Source organism: Etheostoma cragini, chromosome 1, assembly GCF_013103735.1.
Source record: "Etheostoma cragini isolate CJK2018 chromosome 1, CSU_Ecrag_1.0, whole genome shotgun sequence".
NCBI lineage: Eukaryota > Metazoa > Chordata > Actinopteri > Perciformes > Percidae > Etheostoma > Etheostoma cragini.
The window spans coordinates 31,773,058-31,796,390 of record NC_048407.1 but is presented as its reverse complement, the minus strand read 5'-3'; the positions used below and the strand labels follow the sequence as shown (position 1 = coordinate 31,796,390).

The 23,333-nt window shown below is 41.0% G+C and overlaps 1 protein-coding gene and 1 long non-coding RNA gene across 4 annotated transcripts in view; one reads left to right on the top strand and one right to left on the bottom strand.

Moving 5' to 3' along the window:
* The window catches only part of map1aa (microtubule-associated protein 1Aa), a 39,015-nt gene that overhangs the window by 1,624 nt on the left and 14,058 nt on the right, over nucleotides 1-23,333 (top strand). The window contains exon 1 of one of the 3 annotated variants that reach the window (XM_034898345.1): nucleotides 12,472-12,627. The exons of 1 other annotated variant lie outside the window; for it this stretch is intronic. The gene's annotated coding sequence lies outside the window, so the exon portion shown is untranslated. Of the gene's footprint in view, nucleotides 1-12,471; nucleotides 12,628-12,714; nucleotides 12,970-23,333 lie in introns of those variants that run through there. One more of the 3 variants, XM_034898423.1, reaches the window with a different exon arrangement.
* LOC117942084 lies at nucleotides 186-22,884 on the bottom strand. Its single transcript, XR_004656068.1, has 3 exons — nucleotides 22,581-22,884; nucleotides 3,056-3,061; nucleotides 186-197 (listed from the first exon to the last, which is right to left on the bottom strand). It is a non-coding gene; the product is annotated as an uncharacterized LOC117942084 (long non-coding RNA).

Here is a 23,333-nt window from a genome sequence, read left to right as displayed (position 1 = left end):
GTGTGTTAACTATCAGCTGGGCCACTTTCATGTTTTAGTGAGTGTGAAGAGAGACACTGGAAATTCCTATTTGTCCCAGTTTTCAATTTAAAGGAATATTCTCATGTTTTGAGTACACATACACATGATTATATCACATAGAGGCTTAAAAAGGTGTGTGGAGTCAAAAGACTGACACAGTTTCACAGTATCAGTGTCTATAGAAACGTCTTAATCTCAATCTGATGTGTAATCCAATGTATGTGCCAAACATCTTTTTTACCAAAATATGGATAAATACATAACTTCTGTTTGTCTTTTCAGTGGTTTGCCTTTTTTGTTTGCAACCGAAGATTGTCTGTGAAAAACTATAGTGGAAAGGTACAACATGTGAGAAAAAGTCTTGTTTGCTGCTGGGCCGCAACTAATGATCATTTTCATTGTGGTGTTTTCTTACGTTTCTCAATTAATCGATTAGTTGATTAGTTTCGAGTAATCGACTAGTTATCAATTAGTTGAATTGATTAGTTGAATCGATTAGTTTGGTCTATAAAATGTCTGAAAATGTGGATCAGTGTTTCCCAAAAGCCCAAGATGACGTCCTCAAATGTCTTGTTTTGTTACAGACGAGAGAAGAAACTAGAAAATAATTACAATTAACAAGCTGCTGTTCAAATAATGTTTTAATGTTCAAGTAAGCAATAACGTTTTAAACTTTTTTTAATAAAACGACTCAAACCGATAAGTTATACCGCAGATGTTTCATTTCCGGGATTGTTTAGGTGCCGCCGGATATTTGGCTGACGGTTTGTTACCTTCCTCTTTCTTTGTGTTGACGTTCTAACCTCTGGTGGATTTCTGAGGCTATGGGTACCTGGTCCTCAGGTCTGTGCGGGGAAAATCCAGACAGCTAGCTAGACTATCTGTCCAATTGGAGTTTTCAAGTTCACGTTCAAGTTAACGTTCACACGTTCCACCAAAACAAGTTCCTTCCAGAGGCTTTTTTGCAGCGGCACCGTTGCTCCGTCTGGGGCCAATTGCCCCCAAGACGATTATGATTGATTTACAGAAATGCCAATAAACCAGAGCATGTTTTTCTCCCATCCCAGAATGCTATGTGGACTAGTCAGACGCTCCTCCGTAGCGTTGTGGAGAAACGGCTGGCAGTGTGAGACTACAAACCGATTAATTGGTTATCAAAATAGTTGGTGATTAATTTAATAGCTGATAACTAGTGGATTAATCTTTGCAGCTCTACGGCAGACACACAGTGGACCCGACTGCATTCAGTCTAACACAACACGCCTTTTGTTCTCTGCAACTTCTTCGTCTTCTTCCTTCACACATGCATTGCCTGCATTGATCAGGCTCTCATATGCAGACTGCATGTGAGTGGGAATCAATAAGAGATGAATGTGAACATTATCTGCAGGGGGAACACAGGAAAGCCCTGCATGGCAGTGAATGGAGCCAGTGTTAACGTGAATCTGGCTGGGTTGTTACTTTGGTGACTGTGACTGCCCTCTGGGTCGCTGCTTACTATAGTATTCACAAAGATAAAAAGGCTTGTTTTTCCCCGCATTTATAATAACTATTTAGCATTTTCTGAAGCTTAGTGGGGTCGAACAGAGAGAAGATGCATTGGCTGAAAAAATGGAACTGAGTGTTCACTGAGGAAAGTTTTTTTTTGGCAGTTAGGTCTTGGTGCACATCCATCCTCCCACTCAGTTCTTTGGCTGAAACATAAAGAGTAGAAACAAGTTCTTTGTTGACATCAATGCTGTGTTTGTAATATACAGGTATCACAAATAACAAACGGCATCAAACTGTTTTATAATCAATCAATTGGTGATAGAAATCTATCTTAAAGGTACAGTTCAGCGATTTAGTATTGCATTTTGTGACAGATGTGAAGAAAACAAAAGATGTTTAAAATTGAAGTAACAGATGAGATGTCTTAATTTACAGTCCACGTGGGTTAAACTCCATATACACTGGATCTTATGTTTCACATAATGCAACAAATAGCATGAATTTGTTTCTCCCTCCTTAACCAGGCTGTTCTCATTCACAGTTCATACTCATATCAACAAAAAGTAATGCGCTGGTTATTTTTTACATAACCCACGTAATTTTGAGCCAGGATGTGCAGGGCTGACGCTACCGAGGAAGTCAGGCAACATAGTATAAAGAGCAACAAGGTCATTTGATGCTTCTTAGATCTATGCAGCTCTGTGAGATTCTTTACATTACGTCATTGTCTCACTATCATGATCCACTCGGGATGCACAGCCTCCTCCATGTTTCTGTGACAACACAGCCACATCTCTTCCCTGTGAATTTGTGCTTTTCACCTTCCATCTGTCAAATTTAGCAGCCAATGAAGCATTTTGCATTTTGGCTGTCTTGTCAGCAAATGCATGAATATTTCTCCATAAATGATCCTTTATTAAAATGATTGCCACCATTTCTATTCATTTCTTCTGTCTCACCTGTCACAGATTCATCCTGTTTCTCTGCTGCCTAAACCTCCTCCCCTCCTTCTCAGTCAGCGCACTCTTATTTTCTTCATCCCTCTCTTTGTCCTGCTGTATTTTTCTCCCTCCTGATGTGGTGATGTTACTGGAGCACAGAAAGAGGCTTAGTGCTGCTGGAGACTCGGGGATGCAGTGATGGCTGGCAGAGAGCATCATCTGGGCTTTAGGCTGAGCAGACATACTGAAAGGCGGAATGTGTTTTCCTCTTGGTGGAGTTAACCCCGCCCCTGCCGGGACCAATGTTACTTCTGTCTGTACAGTTATATTCTCTAGAAATGCAGAGGCAATATTATCAACGTTGTTTTGTCTGTTTCTACAACTTGCCACCACAAAAATCCTACTGGTGGCAATGTGTGATGCAACTGATGCAGACAAAAAAACATCTTTAAATTTATACAATGTCTGTCCTGCTTTGTTGTAGGAGTAATTATCATACAGCAGTATTACTACTTGAGATAATAGCTCTACAATTCAAACAGGAGTCAAAGTCTTTGTCTGTTAAAGAAGTCCCTGTGCAGCTAATTAAATAATTATACTACTTTTATCTGAACCAAACATAACATTCAAAACATAAATGCACTCAAAGGTCCAATGTTATGCACATTTTCTCTGGAGATAGAACAGTGAAAGTAACCTGTGGTGTTAAAAACCAAATTTGGCATTGAAACAACAAATACTGGCACTGAAAAATATAAAACGCAAACATCAAAAAAACTTAACATTTTACCATCCTGTTACATTATTTCACTTTGACATTTGTTTGCAGTATGATTTTTTTCAATATCGATCTTCATTTTTTCTTGATGTCAGTGTCTTTTCAGTTGTTTTTTTACGCTGTCAAGATTTTTACAATGTTACTGGTTTTCAGTTTCAATTTTCTGTCAATGTTTTGGCGTGGGGAGGAGGGGCCTGGAGGTAGGGACAAAGAGGGCGTGGTTTATGGGTAATTTACATAGGCTAGTGGCGAGAGATCGCACCTCTACAGGAATCCTCACAGATGTGTTAAATCGGCATATCTGCAATATTGTCCTCAAGTTCACCTCTCAATTAAGTCTGTTTATCTCGGCCAGTTTGTCCATGAAAAAAAGTACAACATGTGGTCTCTCATTACAGAGCAAAATACAAAACCTGAAAACTCCAAGATGTTTCAGGCAGCTTCGTCAGAAATACACACTTGTATTAAAAAAAAGACGAGGTTAGGCGTTAAATCTAATTACTGACCTGCTGTATGTAAATAAAAGTTTTTCAGCTAAACGGCACAAATTCTATCACACCGCACCACACAGATGCTATTGGATACTATTGATTACTCTTGTGTGTTTGCTCTGGCTCGCTGCTCACAAAGACTGAAATCTTATCCAGCTACAGTTGTTGAAAGACACAGCAGTGAACTATGCGGGAAAACACAGAAAAGGAGCCATCGCGTAAATGTACTGAGATGTGTGTAGAAGAATACTGCAAACACAGTATGTCCCTAAGGATTACTGACATACTGCTGCAGTCGTGCACAGGCACACACACACAGACCCACACACGTGTGCACACAAACATGCATACGCTCACGTGCACACACACACACACACACACACACACACACTCACACACACACACACACAGCTATAGGATTGTATTTCAGTAATTTGGAGGATTTGTCTAGACAGTATGTGGACGCTGCTGACAAAGTATCAGCCATCCACATTTTTTTATTTAAGTAATTTAAAATTACATTAGAGATCATCCATGCATTGCAGTGTTCCAGGAAAGTTGCAATACTGCACATTATAGAATCCACGCTGCACTGGTTATCATTCCTTCAATCAGTTCTTCTTAACTAATTCCTGCCTATGTGGTGTTTTCTTACCAGCACTGGTAAAATTACACAGAACGTTTTAACCTATGTTGAGTGCATGTTCTTTATATTATATTGTATGCCCAGATACACTAGATGATTAAGGTATTGGTTCAGTTTAATATCTCTGTGGACACAAGAAATGCTCACAGCTATGCTAGCAGATCTGTTTAGATGTCCATAGGCACGGTGGTTCCTTCAGCTAAATGCTAATAGCATGCTAACATGCTCACAATGACAATGGTGATGTTCTGATGTTAAGCAGATTATGTTTACCGTGTTCACCCTCTTAGTTAAGCATGTTAACATGCCAACGTTTGCAAATTAACGCCAAACACAAAGTCCAGCTGAGACTGATGATAAACTGATGTTGATACTAAATGTAAAGTCAGAGGATCACCAAACTTATTATAATTCATTCTGACAGAAACATGAATGTGTCTGCCCAATACCAGGATATCTAACAGTCTCGATCAACAGAAGTACATTTCCAGGATAACCGCCTGACTTGCTGAGCATCCACTCCCGCTCTCTGAGTATTGCCATTCTCAAACATTTTGCGCTTCGGGAAACAACAACAAACCTTCAAGTAAGCAAGCTACACGTAGAAAAGGGCATGTTTTGAAGGAAATTTGGATTGCGCCTGCTTGGTTCTTTTGGGGGATTATTGTAAAGATTTGCAAAGAATGTTTTTACGGCCTTTCCTCTCTAACTGGGACGTTTTGGTACTGTGTGTTGGGATTACTGTGGATGAAGTACACACGGCGATACACTGGTAAGAGCAAATGACGTTTACAATGTTGGCTCTCGTGATAACTACTACAGCTGTGAAAGGTTGCACCAAACAAGAAACCTATGGGTTGTTATTAACTGCTTGGACAATCAACCTATACGGCTGTTTTTAGGGTGAGGACAGTCTGTTTTAAAAACAATGGAGCACTATTGAAGTCATATTAGGCTTTTCCCACACACACACACACACACACACACACACACACACACACACACACACAATACTTGTTGGTAGATACATTCACTATGGTTTTAGTCTTTCTTTTTGGGATGGATTTTTTGACAAATTACTAACACCAGCACAGAACACACCTATCATCTCCAGTCTTAGCCTTTAAGGTGTAAACTTTAAAAAAGCCCATTCGGTTTCTGCCTCTCCCATTTTAGTTGCTTCCATTTTAAGATTTGTGGCGCTGCGTTCGTCTGGCTGTGTTTCCAGATTACATTGAGTAGGCTCTTATTGACATCAGTGATCAATGTTTTGCAGCAGGATGGGGGGAGAAGGTGACGTGGGGAGGGTGACTCTGGACATTAGGGCACAAAGAGAAGCTGTGAGAGCCAGTGTATGATGACAGTGGCCAGTAAAAAAAAGATTTTTCAACCTGCTCTTTCAAGAAATACGTTCTGATGCTGCACTGGTTTTTACACCCGGAAAACCTGTCACAGCACCCACAAGGTGTTGCTGTCTGTAACAATATGACTCCCACTTGTCTGTGCCTTGATTACTAATGTGCCACTGGTGGAGGAATGCAAAGGCATTATGGCTGACTGACCCAGATAACACAGAGAAAAGGCTACATGGACATGAAGGCAGTTTGTGATAAAAAAGAGATGGAAATTAGAAGACATGTAAGATTTGGAAAAACGTTTCATGGAATGGTTTGGGAATCATATCAACGGAGTACGTGAAAGGACGGCAAAAACATCTTTCCGGTCGACAAATACCTTTATTGCGGTTCTGTGTTCCTATTTTAAAATGAATGTGCTGTCGATATCTTCTTTAACAGACACAATGGCGGAATCTACATATCTCAGTTCTTCAGCGGCAGCCGAATTCAAGCGCTCTTTGGTGACATAGCTGGGTACCACACTGTGGATCATCTGTCCATCACTGCGTGAAGCCAGACCTGACATTTTGATTGGTCCGAACAGTCCAGACTGAACTTCCCGACCTGATATGAAATGGGCGGGGCTGAATTTGGCTGAAAACTTGCTTAAGCTTAGAAAGATGGATGGTTCGGGTTTGTGTTGAAATAGACGTTACTTCACTTTCGGTTAGCAGAACGCAACACAGTTAAAGTTAAAAAGTAAAGTTAAAAAGACAACTCGCTGTTTACTTTCAAACAGGACACTAAGTCCTGTGTGTGTTTGACCCATCCAACACCCAAATCTGTCATCCTATTCCCTGCTTTGCTCTCATCACAATTACCACGGCTACGTACATTTTAAGTCGCAACTGTTGCTTGAACACCCAACCTTATATAGTCGTTTTTCGGAAGAGGACAGTGTCCTTCTTCCTCGGAGTGACATTTAAAAAAACACAACAATTTTACAGCTCCCTGAAGATTCCCTGAGGAGCAGTATGGACGTGCTCCTCAGTCTGTTGCGTTGTAATGAAATGGATACAGTATGACACACCGGCAAATCGGTGCATCCATCACTATACGTCCATTAGTGTCTCAATTCTCAGTACCTACCCTGCACACAGCAGACCGGTTCCTGATTGACTGATGAGGCTCTGGGACAGTCTGGCAACATAAAAGATCACGTTTCATCCCAGGAGAGGAGGATGAGGGTGGCAGTAATGGTCTCCATGAATGCAGCTGTTGCTCACACGGTGCAATTAACAAAGACTCAGTGGACCTACACTGCAGACTGATGGCTGATAAACAAAACCCTCTGGCATCAGAACGCCCTCAGCGGAGAAGTAGTGGGCAGTAAAGCCCAGTGGCAATAACTCAATACTGTTGTTCCTCCATTGGAATACTATAACGAGACGACTACACTTTCAATTGTCTTGAACAGCTGTATGCTATGTAACTCATTTCATGATACATGATGACATTGGGAAAATATCTTAATATTGTGATATTGTTTTCTACCATTCGGCCCAGTCCTAGTTTTTGACGGCAACGTGTTGGTGACTAGTAACTAAACTAAAACGCTTTTGCAACTAGAACATTCCCCCCCCCCCCCCCATATTCTTTCATGTTGTTCCTATATTTGTTGATGCAGATGATAAACTAATTGAAACCTGAAGGGGAAAATGCTCTCATACATTTGTAATATGCAAATGCTATGCCACCTTCGGACTGGTGATTACCACGGTTTAATTTCGTATGTCTTTAATCATGTTCTTTTTAAGTGCCAACTGAAACAGTATACACCAGGGACATTGATTACAATTGGCAAAGGAACCCAGAAACCAGGCAGTGTTCATGTGTAACAGAACTCTCTCCACAGCGCTGTGTAAGAAGTAAGGTCAGCCTACACCACAGATTCATTCTGGGATAGGAGAAATAAACAGCCCGGGCATTTCTTTAACCAATCACATAGTCTTGGCGCGAAGCACCGGACGCAGCGACGGTGGCACCCCGCAAAATAAACGCAACATACAATATTAAAGTTAACTGTTCACAAAATATAGTAATGCAAGCTACTTAAACTAGCTAGCTACATGGTTAAATGTCATTTGCTCCTCCTCCCTAACCCAAACCCTAACCCTAACCCCACCAATCGGTCCCAAAACGTCCCTGTTAGAGAGGAAATGCCCTTAACATATTCTATGTAAATCTTTAAAATTATTCCCCCTAAAAAACAAGCAGGTCTGCCTTGTTACATGATCCAGATATTTGTCAAAACTTGCCATTTTCCGGTGTAACGTTAGCTTGCTAGCTCAAAGGTAATTGTTGTTGTGAAAGGGCTAAGCCGGCCGTCCGTTCTGGTCAGGGTTATCCTGTTAATGTACTTCTGTTGATCCAGACTACCAAAGCCATTAACGTTCATCCTCTGGGAACCATGAGTATCTGCACCACATTGTAATGGCAACCCATCCCGTGGATGTTCAGTAGTGTCAGTCTGGACTAATGTGGGGGACAGCTCCATGGAGCCACGCTGTGTCGCTAAACAACGTAGAAAATGTATTTATTCATTACAGTAGCTTATGAATATAGGGATTCAGGGTTCACATCGCTTGAGACATACTGCTTGATTTTCCCACAAACGCATAAAGGCTGAGTGGGTGTTCACAGAGTGTAATGGACCTAACATCAGGCTGAAGCCGACAGGCAGAGACAAACGTGTGTGAAGGCTGCAACGGAGAAGAGGCTATCAGGGAATATTAAAACTCTAAAACACAGAGCAAAAAAGGGCAGAGCAAACAATATTTACAGAGTAGTGGAAGTTGATGCAGCATGAGTGTGCAGCAGTATATGTTGCATTGTCAGCAGTAGTTCCTGTTTCTTAACATTACATTACATTACATTACTACATTATTAACAACACTTACAACTCATGTAATGTCATTTTTGTGTTCCCTCTACTAATCTTCAAAAGTTTTTCCCTGTTGGGGATTTCAGTATCAATGCTGAGCCAACAGTAAGGGCTTATTATGAGTTCCTCTCCCACACTGCACATGCTCAGCCTATTTTGTCCATTTGTGGCTGAAAAGGGCTCAGACATTCACCACATCACAGAGACGTGTTTTAAAAAGATGATGTGCCGACCACACCAACAAACAGGAAACGGATTGCTATGCAGGGATGACGACGTGCAGTCTGTGTCCTCGTCAGTCATCTAATGAGTAGTTCAAATTTTAATGTCATGCCTTCAAATTTTCCAGCAGTTATTCTGGGTGTGGTTCAGGAGAACGTGTGTGGATTAATAATTCACCAGCCGTTATTGATTGGTGCCTCCGCTTCGCTGCAGTCTGGGTTGTACATCAAAAAGGAGGGTCCACTGCTCCAGAGCCTTTCATCTGGACCTAACAGTACACACCCACTTACCAACACACATGTGCCAGTGTGTGAGTAGGACACACACATGTGCACTAAAAGATGTGAATTGACTTTAATGTGAACTGCATTGCGAAAGAAGAGAGATGTGTGGGGATGTTTGTAATGTCCTTGTAGTAGAGGACAAACACTGAGTTACCAGTTTATTAGGCACATTATACACTCAGGCTCTTCTCCTGATCAATTTGTTCAAAAAGCTACAAAATTTGAGCACTGTATTTCTTAAGCATTCCACTTTTATTGCTGTTGACAGCTGCTGTTTAAGAACGCAAAGGTAGGAGGTCGGGGAGTGGGTGTGGCGTTCACTTCAACTAAAGCCTTTCACTGTGTTCCTTTTTAGTTTTTTAATCTAAACCACAATCTTTTTCCTTATCTTAACTGTTCATTTCGGTGCCTAATCGTAACTTTTGTTGCATCAAAACGCTCATATTTTAACCATAATGTCCGCCAAAACAACCGGCAGCTCGCTGTGCTTTGTGCCCGGCTCACAATGACCTATTTTCGGGTTACTGAACCGCTGATACAACGGAGGTCTGTGGCCGGGGTCACAAAGCTCAGTAGCAACTTAAACAACTAGCAACTGCCGCTCGGCATCATGGAGCTCGTAGCCGGCGTGACTAGCCGGCGGTCTCCTAATTTTGAAGGATATCATACGTATCCATACATTTTTGTACAATATTACACTGACCCGTCCATGAGAATGGGTTGAACTACTGTATTTGTGCATGTTGCTCCAAAATGTAATGCACCATAATTTGTACGTCTTCAAAGTATTTCTTGCAGTATGCCCAACATTGACTGCTCTGTAATGCTCTGGACGGCTTAGGGAGGAGACCAGGGTGGATGGGTGGGTCACAAAATATGGTGCTTTCAAACCAGGGAGCAGAGTTCGCTTCCCTGGGCAAAAACAAGTTCATTCAGTCACAGATTTGCAGCATTGGCACATCAGGATGAGTTCAATAAGTTCTCCTGGTTTTTGGTGATTTGAGTCAAACCATTGGTGTTAAATAGCTTCATTTTCCAGCTGAACCAGGATCGACATCAAACTCACGCGTTATGTGTGCATTTCTCTGGATGTTGCCCCATAAGAATGTAGAATCAACAAAACAGGTGTCTCCAAAAAAGACTTCTGTGTCTAAACCATATCAACAGGAAAGAGACAGAGGAGGAAAAGGTGAAAATATCTGGGGCAGTGCAGCAGGGGCAACAAAGCCGCTATGGCCATAGGGCACGTCCTTTTTAAGGGCCATAAGACCACACTGAGGGGGCGCTCATTGTTTCCCTCATGAAATTCCTGCCCTGCCCCACTGGCTCATTATTGTATTTTTTTTACAACTCAGACTTAGTAAGAATACTGCTGCTGTCTTTTATATGAACTGCTATTCACAGGTCACTGAGAATACACTCGCTCTGATTAAAAGCATCCAATTCTGGTGAAAAATTCACAACCTTTACAGAAACACATACGGTATGTCTACAATGTTATCTTGACCTGTGTGTGTTTGTGTGTTTGTGAAAGAACTGGGTGTGATGTAATGATTGAAAGAGGGAGGAGAGATGGGCATCTGAGACATTCAGAGGAGAGAAAAACACTGCTTCTGTAGAGAAGGGCGCGGCCGGCCGGGCATCCGAGCTGCATGGCTAACAGCTGTGTGACATTTAGAGGAGACTGCTGGTCATCCGAGATGATGCTGCATCAGTGCTGCTTCGACAGAGGGAATATGATGCATTTGAGTTTTACAGACAGGCTTTTCAAAAGGGGCAGTTAGGTGCGTAGCAACCGTTGGCACTGCTCTTTTAAAATAAAAACCAGACATGAAGAGGGAAACTTATTTTTCCTGTTGTCAGTCTCATGTTTAAGTGTGTATGTGTTTTTCTGCTCCATTTGGGAGCTGTTGCTGTATCAAAGGGATTATTGTCTGTGTGATGCAAACAAAAAGTTATTTAAGGGACAAAGTGATAAATGCCTGACTACTTTTGACAGAGAGGGTAAAAGAAACACTGAAATGCACCTTGGTCTCTCTCTGTTAGTTATGATTCACAGCTTATAGTAGGTCGGGTTGGCAGATCAGTCTATTTCAGTTTGACTCTCCGTCCCACCCAGCAGCTGTTGTTTGAGTCACAGCTGTTTGAAAAGTCCCGTTCCCAGAACAGATAATCCATGGAATAATAACATCAGACTTTGTCTGGTGAAGCTAAATTTGTACATCCTTCTTATTCTGCCCCCGTTGGTGCAAAGGCAATGGCTTAATACAGTTTTACAGACAAATCAAAAGTGATACTGTATTTAGTCCAGCCCATCTATTAGAGCTGTCAGAGACCAAGAATGCATTTAATTGATGACCATTTACACTATTTGTTTGAAAATCTGCATATGTTTAGGTCACAAAAATTAGCTGCCTCAGGTTTTTCCAATTCAAGGACACACATTATAATGGCAGGTCAACATTTAGTCAAATTTAACCCTTGTGCATCCCTTTGAAAAAGTTGCTCCGGTGCCCTTAGAGGATATTATGTTTGTCAAAACACTGCCATAAAATAAATAACTATATTTTCCATGTTCTCTGAATTAAATCTTGTAGTCATGATCCCCAAAAATTAATTTATTTAAAAAGTGTATGGAAAAGAAACGTTTTGTGTTTACTTAATGAGTGTACTTGATAAGGCGGGGAAATGTGAAATTCGAAATTTTCAAAGTCTGAATCAACATGTCAGTTATTAGAAACATCAATTTTGATGCATTTCTAGTTTTTGTGTAGTGTCAGATTTAAAAACAAACGTGTGATGTTACTTTTCAAATCCACTGAGTGACTGTTTTTACCAACTTCAGTCCTGACTAAACGTTCAAATTTATTTGATCTGTTTACCTGCTGCCTCTGACGTTAATAGAACAAAATTGAATTACTTTCTGTATGCTTATACATCACAGTCTGGAATATGGCAATGCTGTCGATTAGCAACAAAACTGTTCTTAATGCATTTGTAGCATCAGATTAAACAGAAATTACTCCCTCTTGTTACCTTAGGGAATATTAATATGTGGGGGGGGGGGGGGGGATCTCCTTTTTTTGTTTCTGGACATCATTTGGTGAGGGGTGTGCTGAAGGAACTCCCTATTTCTAATAACAGAATAAATATCAACACTGAATTATCACTCAGATATCAACGCCTCATATGATCTTCCTCAAGAGAAGTCGACTTTGACTTTTAAATGAAATATCGCCCTTTTCGGATTCCCGTGAATGCTGCTGGATCACTTTGCAACCTCCGAAACGGAAATGTACGAGGGGTCCCCTGAATGCAGCACAAGCCGCCAGATAGCACAGTGTAGGTGTTGAGCTGTACCAGGCCGATCCTGCTTCGCCCTCATCCGCAGCCCAGCCCAGCAGCAGCAGCAGCAGCAGCAGCAGCAGCATCTCCGCCCCTCCCTCCGCTCCATCCACACCACTGAAGGACGGTAAGACACTTCACCGTTTATTCCCGCTTTAAACACCCTCACACCCCGCAGACAAGGTGGGAGATGTTGTTTTTTCTCTCGACCGTAGGATAATGGTGTTGTTATAGACGCGTAAAACTCGGCGGAGATAGACCGGACCGGTGGTCTGATGAGACGGCTTGTTTTATAGCACCGCATCGTTGATCTGGAGCGCCACACTGCATGCAGATTGGTCGGAGTCACTGGAGGAATCTGACTGCAGGAAAACAGCAATTCATATTTAGCCTATAACTGCATGTGATGATTCGTGTGAAATGGCCTAAAATCGGTGTTTGCAGAGGCCGTGGACAAACTACACATGATGTGAGTAACATTAGGGCCCATGATTATCAATGTCACTGCCTGTAGTTGTTTACATACAGGTAGGCCAGAAATCGATGAAGAGCTCATTTGATCTATTTTCATTTTACCAATGCATATGGTGCATTAGAGTCCCACTGACGGTATTAGGCCTTCTGTAGGGCAGTAGCCAGGATTTTAGGAGGTCATTCCTCCCAACACCCTCTCAGGTGGCTAAAGCCAGGATGAGATCATTTTAGGTTTTGTTTCATATACATGTTTTTATTAATATATTTTCTATAATTGTCTTCCCACACAATGATAATTAATGGTTTAAAGTCTTTTTTCACAATGCCGAGGATATAATTATGTAGAATCCATTCATTTTAAAGCTATAACTCTTAGTTTGGCCTAAAAAACAAACACTGTACAATATTCACTCTTAAATAATCAGCCGTGAAGATTTACAACTTAACTTTTTTGTCTATTTTAAAGCAAAAAACTGTCTATAAACGACCAGACCTATGTAGAGTATCTTTATTTGTCATTTTAACGAAACTAAGTGCAGTCCTCAGGCAAGTGCCAATCATCTATGAGGTAATATATGCATACATAGATTGTTATATATTAAGTTGAGTTTGTATTGTATATTTGTACATTATCCTCTGCTGATAATTCAGCTCAGGGTAAAAGCCTCCAGAATGATGAACTCTGAAGGACTCCTATCCAAAGAAGCGGACGGCAACGTTGGCAATGCTCCGTCTTTGTAATAGTTTGGATTGAGGGACCCCTGATGGCAGAAAGTCACGTACTGTACATTTAAAATTACTAGAATGTAAACTCCTCCTAAGATTTTAAAAACAAAAACATTGCTTGATCCCCTTATTATCATATAGGATGATAAAGTAGGTGAGAGTTAGTGGAGCTTTCAGCCTCTCTGGCTCTGACTCACGCTTTGACCCACAGTTTATATCCATTTGTCAGTGCACTAGTCTCACATTGCCAGACCTTCTTCCACTGCGCCGCAGAGGAGGGTCTGGCTAGTCCACACAGCATTCTGGGAGAAAAACGTGCTTGGCAATGTCTTTAAACTGATCACAATCATCATGAGCGGTGCTGCCTCTGCAGAATAGCATCGGGAAGGAGCTTGTTTTGGTGGAACGTGCATGTACACGTTCAAAAAGTAGTTTTTACGCGCATCCACCGGAGTTTAAGAAATTACAACACAAAGAAAGTGGAAGGTGACGGACATCTGGCTAAAAAGAAGGACATATAGCAACATGTTGGGAAGTGGAAGTTTGTGGAGATAGACTATCAGTGCACTAACTGCTCCCAATTCAGTTGAGTAAATTTGAGTGACTTGATTTTCAATGTGGGGAAAAGCACGGTGTATTTGAATGGAAGGCAACAGTTAAGACTCTTCGATTGAGAGTCTCTTTGGTCAGGCCGCAGCAGCTCATTGGTTCATGTGAAACCTTCGTATGGATGTGGATTAGTCTTTCCTTTCTGAATAACCCCAAACTTATGCAACAGACCTGACAAAATGTTCAAAAATAGAAAAGAACACACAGACGGTAAGCGGCTTTAATCCAGAAGCACAGAAAATGGAATACATTTTTTCTCTTATGTTACGTCTTTTGAGGGAAATGTAATGTGTCTGAGCTCGCTGGTAAAGATTACCGTGTATGTCATCAGGCGATTCATCATTTAGTCAATCGAGTTGAATATTCAGTGACTAGTTTGATGATCAATTCTTTTAAGTCATTTACTAAGCAAGAATGCCAACCATTTACTGCGTTCATTTATTCAAATATGAGTCTCAAATGTATCTGTTTTGTATCATTTCAATTCAATACCTTTGGATTGTTGGTTGAACGGCTGCGACCGACCCTGTTTAAAAATGTTCTTTCTTGATTGATCATTTGGTCAGTCAGTAGTGAAAAATGGCCATCAAAGACCTCAACAAACCCAAGGTGACGTCTGCGTTGAATAATTAGTCGATGGAAATTAGAAACACTAAGGAAACACTTTATCTTAAATCTTAAAATCAAAAATGCCACCCAACCAACAGTCAACAGTCAAAGATATTTAGTTTACTGTCACATATTGAATGCAGTGAATGCTTTCAACTCAAACCACAGACTGATATAATCAGAATAAGTTACCTGTTGATGATAATTGGCTGATCATCTTCTTACCTCGAGTAGTTTGAGCAAAACGAGCCATTTGAAGATGTCACCTTGGTGTCTGAGAAATTGTGCTTCACATTTCTCACAATCTGACAATCTGACATTTTATCATTTCATTCCCCGATCAAAACTAATCTTTAATTGCAGCCTACGTCCGTCTAATCGCATTGCTTGGTAAACCCAACTGGTTGTTGTTTAGTATTACTACTGGAAGCCGTCTTTGAAATGTCCTTGAGCCGGCTTCATCTTCACACAGGCTGAAGCATTTCAGCATGCAGGCGGAGCAGAAGGACAGCTCAGGTCATCTGTAATCAGGTTTCTTTGAAGGACCTCGGTTCATGTCAAAAGCCGACGGAATTAGATCAGACTGTATTCTCTGGATCATTGGTTCCTCCTTTAGACAAACACACATATGCATCCATAAAAACTGCTCCCCCACCCCCCTGCCCACACCCACACACACACACACACACACATACACCACCCTGTAGTGTGCTCTGTGAACTCTCATAATGCCTCAGGGTGGGTGAGGCCGAGTGCTGAGCTCAGCGGGATCAGGCAGGGAGGAGAGACTGGATGCCCAGCAACAAGGATAGACGTTAGTGCAGGTTCGGTTGAGGTGTGGTTGCTGACCGACTGGTGATACATTCACTCCACCTGTGTGATGCTGAAAATCAGCACAGGCCTGCTAATTGTTTTTTTTTTGCTCTTTATGGGACTTGAGAACAGTAAGAAAACTATAACACATCATTGGTTCCTTTGAGGTGCTCCATCGCACAATAAGTAACAGTAAACATGTAAAACACATGGTGTTGCCTTAACTGAATGTTCAGTGTTGGAGTGCTAATTGGATTCTGCTGCATCTAACAAGATCTGTTTGTTGGTTACCTGAAGCAAGGTTTATTTTTGCACCAAAAATTGGGGGTGGAAGTAGCTTACACAGAGCTTGGTTTGCGCTTGATAATTCTGTGAGCTGTGATGACAGTCTGATCTTTATCTGTGTACACTGGAGCTTTCCATGTTACCATCACCCAGACAGACCATTGTGTAATGGATCCCCTCCAAATTGTCCTGAGTGCACCCTCAGCATAAATACTCATTTAATTGTGTGTTTGTGTTCAATTAGCGCTAAAGGTCCCACAGTATTGTGAATCCATGAGAGCAGCAGTGGTTCGTATTCTATACTTTTTCCGACTACTGGCTTGACCCCTGGGATTTGATTCAGAAAGCATTAGGTTTGTTCGAGATGAGCCAGGCCTGCGCAGAACAATCACCTGTATTTGCAGCCCAATGCATGCCGGTGAGATTTGTGTCCGACTTGATCCAGACTTACTCAACCTCATGCACACGTGGGCAACGAAAATCTCAAGAGACCAAGGTGGCCGCAGGTTTGAGACGCAGGCGGCGCAGTTGCTCTACAATGACTGCAAGACCCAGGCGGACCCAGAGCATGCTGGGAATAGAATAGACTAGAATAGAATAGAATAGAATAGAATGCCTTTTTTTGTCAGTATACACAAGGGCCGTACCTGTGCAACGAGATTGAAGCAACACAGTGTTGTACAGTGATGACACGAAGTATAAAAATATAGAAATATAAAGTATAGGTAGTGCAGAAAAAAAGAGAGGGGGGACCTGGTGCACAGTCCTGAAAGCATCTACATACATACAGTATATAAAATAGCTTTGTATACACTATGCATATTGCACTGTAATGAAATGAAATGGTTAAGTCCTAAATAATAAATACAAATTGCACAGTAATGAAATTAAATGGTTAAGTATTAAATATTATAAAATAGGTATTATATAATATATATTATAATTTAGGTATTATATATCTGTATTGCACAGTAGGTGGGAAAAGAAAGTCCGGGAGCCGGGGACATGCCTTAGCTGATCTAACAGCTGATTGGTTCAGAATCAACTCACCATGACATTTTATATGAACTTCACTGTTTTAGAATTGGAGGAATTTTAATTGCTATTTCTCTGATTTAAAGGTTTCCTGTACTGAACATGTGTTAATAGTTAAGTTTAGAAATCTGAGACTAAATCCATTCAGATTACGGATCATCTAAAGAGTGTTTATTAACATCAGCAACAGGTCGCATGTAGAGCATTTCTGATTGTGTACTAGCTGATATATGGGTCTGATAACATTTTATTAAATTGGAATCGGACCTAACAGGATATGAGCGTTTCTGTGACTTCCTGTTTAGCCCGAAGGCTGCTGCAAATGGCCGGAAACTGTCACATTTTACTGCAGGTTGTCACGGTTCAGCAGAAGGACCCACATGCCAGACTCTTCCAGGCAGAAAGTCAGACAAACACGCTTTATTCTGACTCTAAAACTTGCAAATACACAAATCTCGAAACTTGCAAATGACCAGGACTCAGACAGAACAAACAGAGACGAACCGACAAAGGAAAGAGGAACAGAGGGGTGTAGAAATACACAAACCAGTCCAGCAAACAGCGCGTTTCTGGGTCCCAGAGAGCTGGAAGGCTGACAGGTCATTCAGAATCAAGACATTGACAGAAACAGGACGGTAACATTAAACAAGGTGGACATTTTTTATGCCATATTGTTCCAGAAATGATCAACAAGAGAGAACTCCCAGAACATGTGAAGATATGTACCATGTGAAGATATGTACCCTTTTATTAGGCAGAAAGTGTACAAAGGCCTGCACATTATTTTGGTCACTACGTTTTTAACAGGAGGTTGACTAGGTTGACTTCTTTGTTGTAGACAAAAACACAAAACACATTTGACAATGTTATCTTGGGGAAACGCTGATCAGCATTTTTTGCAATTTTCTGACATTTTATGGACCAAACAAGTTATCAATTAAATCGAGAATGTAATCAACAGCGTAACCGTTAGTTTTAGCCCTGCTCTCCAGTTAAAATGCTACACAAACTTGCCTAAATTGTCTCAAGTCCAGCCATGATGCCTTTCCTCAAATGTATCTTCTTCGTTAAATATAGTGGATGTAGCTCTCTAAATTAAAGTGCTATGATAATGGAGCTTTGTTGTATGTAAGTCAGTTGATTGCAGCAGCCACACGGTTATGTAGCCTTTAATATCATGAAGTGCTACTGCTGCACCACCGGCTCTAATTCAGCCCTTTGATTATTTCCCTGATGGCTGCATCAGTGTCAATACTTCAGACGTTGAGGGCAGCAGGTACAAATAACTTGTATGTCAGTTATGTCTCTCTAAGGAAATGTACACTGAAATACTTTTTTCCATAACAAGTCGGACCCTGTTGTTTGGAGTCACGATTCACTTTAATGTCTAATTTCCTGCAGTTACAGGAGTGATTCAATGCACTGAGCTATTTTGTGTGTTTGGTTTATGTGTTGTGTCCAGTGACTGTCGGCAAGGAGTTAATGGATGAATCAGGTCAAGAAAAACAAATTATTTACAAGTGTACCCATCAATAAAGAAGAAACGTTGATTAGGCTCCTTCGAGATGAGCTGTGCCTCGTCTGTAAAGTGGGCGAGAGCAGGTTCCAGCTCCAGTTGTTTTTATTATGACACAGTAGCTGTTAAAATGCTCCACATGCAATATGTTGCTGATTATTGCAACACTGTAGATGATCCGAACAGATTTAGTCTCTCTGACTTCTAAACGTAACTATCAGTCACACAACATGTGGTTTGTACAGAATAAGCCTTTCAATCAGAAAAATAGCAGTTAAAATCCATCCAAATCAAAATGAATAAAAAGTTTATTTAAAACGTCATCATGTTGAGACGTTGCTCTGACGTATGCATGTATGTCGTATGATGCATTCAGGTTCAAGTCGGACACAAATGTCATTGGCATGCAATGGGCGGCTGCCATCTCGAAGGAGCCTATCCTCTATGCTTCAGTCACTCATAAAGGGTTGAGAATACACTGAATTGCAATGCCTTAGGCTTTTCTCTTAAAATGAAGAGCGCCCTATAGTGGGCTCAGAAAATAAAGACACTGGTTCACAAAGCTCCATTTGGCCATCACTGCCAACTTTATGGTCAGATCACAAAACTGAAACACTAAACTTCCTGTATCACCCTCCAACTAACCATACTGAAATTATTGGATTAACAACTATTGCATGCATTGCGATTAACTTTGGTACAAACATTTATGTTTTCCAGAAAATAAATCTCACTGAATTTGGTAATCCCTCTCACATTTTCTTAAGTGCCAACATGAGGTACACATTTATTATTTTGAGTGACATGCCCTTATATTTATTAAATAGATTGCCATTGAAGTTGGTGCAGACATTATACGCAACCATTTTTAAATTTGTCTAATACTTTTTCTTACTTGCATTCTCACTCATTGTGCTTCATGCTGAATAACAAATGTTACCATGCAAACACACTTAAGCCAGATAGTAAACTTTATATCAGCTCAGCATGTAAGCGTTGCCATTGTGAGCATGCTGACCTTAGCATTAGTTTAAAGCAACACTGCACAGTTTCACACAGCTGCTAGCATGGCTAAAGAGTTAGCTTTTATAGGGTTTAACACAATGAAAAAATCAATGTCCAAGATTGGCTATTAGCATGTGTACAATTTGCATTCTAAATAAGTAAGTGTAGTATGCTTATCGTGTACAATGTGTTATTATGCATCTAACAGTAGCTCACAGCTTACAAACCAAAGTTAATTCCAATCCATCCAATAGTTGTATATAAATACAACACTCTGGAGGTGTTGGTTTGGCAGACCAACAACCTGACAATCCCCAGAGCTACATTGGTAGCACTGCTAAAAGGTAAATTAAAGCATAAAGACAAAGTAGCTCTCTTAAAGAAAACCTCCGAAATGGATCATTTATTATGACAAATAGTAATTACAGCTCTTTATGTGGTATTAAATACAGCCAAATAGAGCCAAAAACCCAACTCCTACTCACATTCAGATTTCCCTGCTGTGACTAATAACCCTCCTGATGACTCTGACCAGTTATTAATAGGGTAACTCACAGCTTTTGTTAAAGAGGCAAGGTATCATTTATCATGCTGCGACTCAAAATGAGCTAGATTACAGGTTATAAACTCAATCTGCGGCCAGCTGGAAACCAAACCAGTGCGACCTAGCAGACAACATAAGCAGCCCCTAATTGGTTTGTTCTTGAGCGCTTCTCTTTTTCGTAGTTACATTCTCCATTTCCAAAAAAACATCTCAATAAAATAAATCTATTAGATAGAATTTAAATGAAAACATAGGCCCCTGTCTGAACTCTCTTCTCATTGAAAAATATGACTGCTTGTGTCTAGAGTCTTCTTCTTTCTTGATGTTTCTACAGGCCACATTTTCCAGTTGTATTTTTAACCACTGTGAGTGAGCAATAAGATACTGTGGAGACACACCGAGTGACATATATGGGACATGGTCTACTTTTACCACACAAATAAACACAAACACACACAGCTGACATCTCTCTCTGCCTCAGGTGACGTGACCGCATGTCGAGCTGTGGCAGTGAGTGGGCGGAAACTGTGTCGCTGCCAGTTCGGACTGAAGCGGCTGCGATGCAAACCGCTTCCCATCATGCACCAGACTGTGGGCTTTTGCTTTTTTTGTTTATATAATTATACACACTTCCTCAAGATGGAGTTAGACTAGTTGTAGGACGGAGTAAAGAAATTGTAGATGTTTAAATTTCATTTGTCCGGTATGTCAGCATAATTAGTTGAGACTGAAGGTCCGTTCTTTCTGTCAAATCACACACTCATGAGGAAAAATGGAAATTTGAACATCTACACGTTCTTTTAAAATGGGCAAACTCCATCTGCTGAAATCAAGTGAAATGATGGAAATCACATAATCAATTGTTATATTTCTATATTAGTATATAATTATGAGTTATGCAAGTCATAGTCCTATAAAGTCAACCTTTTTTACTTTGGAGAATGCACTGCACCTCCGTAGCAACCACACTAGTTTGCAGATAGGCAGATAGATAGACAGACAAGCGTATTTAGATTGAAACACCAAAGAATACATAATTTAGAAAATACATAAATATAATTTTGTAAATAAACCCTTCATACTCTATATAGAGAGACATAAAAATATACAGATGCTGTGTTCTCGTATCTGGCTTCAACAGCTTTTGAAGGTCTTCATTGTGATGGAGATTAATCTCATAAAATCATAACAGCTACTTCCAGGTCAGATCCATCTCCATAAAAACTAAGCATGCGTTGAACACACTGGAAAAAGATAGGAAGTGGCTCTTGAGTCGGTATTGTTTTGTCAAAGAGACTCTATAGGGCTATGGTACTGTACAGGACATTAGATTAGAAGCCCTATAGAGTCTCTTACAGCTGTGAGCTGTAGTACTGTACAGTACATTAGATCAGCACCTTTACAGCCGTAAGTCTGAAGCTGTTGAGTATAAAATCATTTCTTCCCCTCCATCATATCACCCTTTGGCAACACTGACCAGTTATTATCCTGTTGTCATCAAGGGAACAGCACCGCTCTAATGCACCAACCAAAATCTCAGAGCCAACAAGGCCGATAGAGGGTCACAACTTTACGACCATCCGTCCTCCCTCGGTTAATCTTCAATTACTAGTCCGTTGTATTCAGCCTGATGAGAGACACGAGCCACAAAGGCCCAGACCACATTTATTCCAAGATAACAGTCTGAATTATGTGTGGGCACACAAGTGGCTTAACAGGAGATTGTCCTTGGACAGCTTGAAATAGGCAAGAGAAGGAGGGGGGGTGGGGGGGCGGGGGCAGAGCATTTATATTGTTGGCTGGAGTGGCATTGTTTTGTTCCATAACACAGGAGCAGCAAGGACTCACGGGCCAGATGCAAAACGGAGACAACACCCCCCCCCCCCCCCCCTCCAAAAAAGAGGTACAATTTGAAGATCTTGTTCCCAGATCTTCTTCTTTCAGACGTGCATCTTGCTGGGGTCAGATCTCAGATTAAGGTGATGTCATAACCGTAAAAGAGATGAGATCGTGATGAATGCAGTTAATTTTAAGGCCCATGTGTGATGTCACTCAGACCATCAAATGAGCCTATCAAAATGTTATTAGAAGAAGCACTGGCCATACCTTTTTGGTCTGATGACACATTTATATCATGTTGACCTGGGTAGGGAATCACCGCCATAAGCAGGAACACTGAGCCCTACAACATGTCAGCCGAACACTGGATATCTATAGGTTAGAATGCCCTCTCATAAATAAATCCAGCTGCATTGCATGACAGAGTAGATAAGTGAAATCTTTAAATTGTGTGTGTCGAAGACTCCTGCACTCATCGCGTGTGCCATTTGTCCCCTGTGCTTTCCTGTAAATACCTCTGTCCACATTTATTTTACATATTGCTCTGGTTAGTTTCATATTGTAATAGGGCTGCACAAAAAGAGCAAAATGTCTAGATTTTGACTGAAATTGCGATATGGTTTACCATATTGGGGCAGTGGTGTCCTAAAGGTTAGAGCTGCAAGCTTGTGACCGGGAGATCGTTGGTTCAATCCCCAGACCGACAGGATAAGATCTGGGTGGGGGAAGTGATAGGGCAGCACTTATCCTTCAGTCCTTACCACCACTGAGGTGCCCTTGAGCAAGGCCCTTAACCCCCAACTGCTCCAGTGGAGCTGCTCAGTGGTTGTACTGGACAGCTTCCAGGTAGGTATGTGGAACTATGACAACGTGATCAGGGCGTTCCTGCAGAAAGAGAGGCTGCCTCTCAGTGGACCTTTCCTAAATTAATAAAAAATAGTTAATATTGGAAGGAATTATCATTTTTGTGTCACTCATGTTCATTAGAGATGTGTTCTAAACAAAGGTTTTTTAGGATAGGATCTGTAGGCTGGGACAAACATGCCAGGCATATTGTACTGTACCAGTGTGTTTTGCACATCTGTCTCCTTTAGTAGTTGTGGTATAGGTCTCACACAAAAATGGCAGCAAATGCGACATCGGGTGGTTCCTGTGAATAAAGGTAGCTGCAGTTTTCTGCTATTAAGGGAGGAAAGAAGTCACGCTCATACAAACTTACGATATACTTACTTAGACAAGAAGCTGTGCTGCCACATATGTGCTTTTTTCATTTGGTATGAGTTGATTATGTTGTTTTGCTCATGTTTTCTTTCGATAGTTCCAAGTTTTTATTTTATTTGAACTCTGTCTCATTTAAACATGTATTTGACCACACTGT